We start from the raw sequence: 2,831 nt of genomic DNA, 5'->3' as shown, positions 1-2,831 counted from the left end.
CATCGGACTCCTGTTTTCTGATTGGTTGCAGAGCGTCGTACGACGCAAATCGGATGCAGGGTGAATCCAGCATTTAAGCTAGTCGACATTTAGTCCAGGGGAAGATTCTGTATCTTGAAACGAGGTGAAAATTACAAAAGTGAGCAAATTTAGGTGTTGACCAATGAAATTATCAGTATTCTAGTAAATTCGTTCACTTTTATAATTTTCACTTCGTTTCAAGATACAGAATCGATCCCCAGATCTACAATAGTGTTTTAAGCCTTAAGCCTTAAGAAATGGGCGAATCGCAGTCGCTTATTCTTCTCGGATTCGACTGTAATTGGTCAATTTCTTAGGGCCATTCCACACAAACTTGCATAGCCGCATAAACATATGCATAAAGAAAATTACCCAATCGTAGTTTACGTTTGTCTTTATGACTGAAATGTGATTGGATAATTTTCTTTATGCATATGGTTATGCGACTCTGCAGGTTTGTGTGGAATGGCCCTTACGGCTTAAGGCTTAAAACACCTATTGTAGATCCGGGGTTAAAGGCGCGGTCCATTGATGCTACAAATACTTCGAAACTTTTGATTGACCAATCGGAAATAAGAATTTTACTAACTGACCAATAAAAAAATACTTCGAAGCATTTGTAGCATCAAGTGGACCGTATCCTAAATGGCCCTGAAAGAGAGAACGGAAAAAGAAAGAAATGAGATAGAAGTTTAGATGGCGTTACTGAGCAACTTACTTATTTCACGCATGCGCACTCTATTTTGGCCAAAATAAAATCAGGAGCATCCTTTGACTATTCTTTTTTTTTTTTTCACTCAGATTGGACTATTTCTTTAAAACTAAAAGTATAAACCAATCAGCGCGACGAATCATAAAACGGTTGCAAAACTGTTGAGTCTGCTGAACGCAGTCTATATAATATGGACTGCTAGCAGCAACTTCAGACAGGTAGCTAACCCATGCATTATAAAGAGAGGAACATGTAACAATGGCTGCGTTCAGCAGGGGTGCGTTCCAAAACGTAATTTTAGTTACTAAAAAGCTATAGTTTACGTTACGTTAACTATAGATTTCAGTTACCAAAGTTGCGTTTTGGAACGCACCCCAGAGAAAGCAGTTTTGCAACTGTTGTAAAATTCTTCAATATGATTGGTTTATACATTTAGATCCAATCAGGAACTAAGGATAAAACTAAGGGCCTGCGCACAATAGAGGAACAAGAATTAGATATTAAGATTTCAACCTATCAGAAACCGTGTATTCCGATGTAATCAGTTTCTGATAGGTTAAAATCTTAATATCTAATTCCTGTTCCTCTATTGTGCTCAGGTCCTAATCATATTGAAGAATTTTACAATAGTTGCAAAGCTGCTTTCTCTGCTGAACGCAACCAATCATCTCCGATGTTAAGCCCCGCCCCATCGACCAAAAACGTGGCAGATTCAAATGTAGTGTTAGTTATATCTATTATAAAATACTTATATTTTAAGTTTAACACGTAGAATTAGTTTAGTTTTTACTAAATTTGTAATTTGTACTGTGTATTATGCGTTATTATTGTAAAGATTCACATGATTATTAAAATATAATGATAAATATTGAAAAATTTAAAGACAAAAATAAAAGAAGTAGTATAAAAACAAGATTATTTAATCTCATTTTAAATAAATAAGAGATAAAATGTAATATGCATAGATTAATATATCTAATAAAAATAGATTATATTATATAAATTAAAAAAAATTTTTTTAATGAAATAGAATTTGCGTATTACACAATGCAATCTAATAACATTATATAGTTTGCAAATTTTGAGCAATTTTTAGTGCAAAGAAGAAACAACTTTTTTACGTATTTTGAAGTGCTGAATTCGGATCCGTTGTAAAAAGAATCGAATCGAAATTTCAAAGTAGCATGTTAGTGTAACATTGTTAAAATAGAACTTATGAAAAAATTATCATATGAAACAGCTGTATTGTCATATTGCACATCTGTCGCTAAATGTTTAATTTTTTCATTCATCTAATTCTTTTCAAATGATTTGAGTACAACAAATAATGAGCAAGGCGAATACTAGGATTTGATAATAATTGAGAAACATTATCAGAGGGACGCAAACATGTTAGGTGGCTACTACTGGACTTCAATACGTAAATCAGCTCCAAAGTCACGAATATTTTCGGCGAATCTTTTTGTCACGAATATTTTCAGCCTTGGAATGCCTTGGAACTCTGAGCACGTCTTTAAAGGGGTCGTATGCCCTACCAGCTGTGACGTTAGTTCACGCATTCCTCAATTGGTCGATGGCGGCGCGACACATCTTGACATCCAGTCTGCTGAAGTTGCTGCTGGCAGTCCATATTATATATAGCGTTTTCGATTGGCCAAAATTTAGTGCGCACCAGTGCGCACTCAGTTCACACCAACACTGGACGAGTTCCATGGATTGCACTGAATAGTGCAAGTTCAAAAGAATACGCCAAGATTTTCAGTGCTAAAGCAGGGTGTCGATCATGAAACTTTTTTCCTAGGATGAAAAGTGAAAAATTTCTCCATTAACTTCAATGGTTAAAATTTTCACTTTTCACTTTTCATCCTAGGGATAAAGTTTCATGATTGATGCCCTGAAACTCATTTTTGTTCACTTTGAAGCAATGTTCAACAAAATGTTACAAAACCACAGTAAAAGATATTAAGAGTAGGGACAAGACCCCGTTTTTAATTCAACTACGCAGATTTGCTTGTCCCTATGTATATCCTTAACTGTGATAAAACGTGCACTGAACTGGCACCGTCAAAATGGCTGCTTTCCTTTTAGGAGACACAAA

The sequence above is a fragment of the Trachymyrmex cornetzi genome, unplaced genomic scaffold, assembly GCF_001594075.2.
Source record: "Trachymyrmex cornetzi isolate Tcor2-1 unplaced genomic scaffold, Tcor1.1 scaffold169, whole genome shotgun sequence".
Taxonomy (NCBI): domain Eukaryota; kingdom Metazoa; phylum Arthropoda; class Insecta; order Hymenoptera; family Formicidae; genus Trachymyrmex; species Trachymyrmex cornetzi.
Note: the sequence above shows the minus strand (reverse complement) of the source record.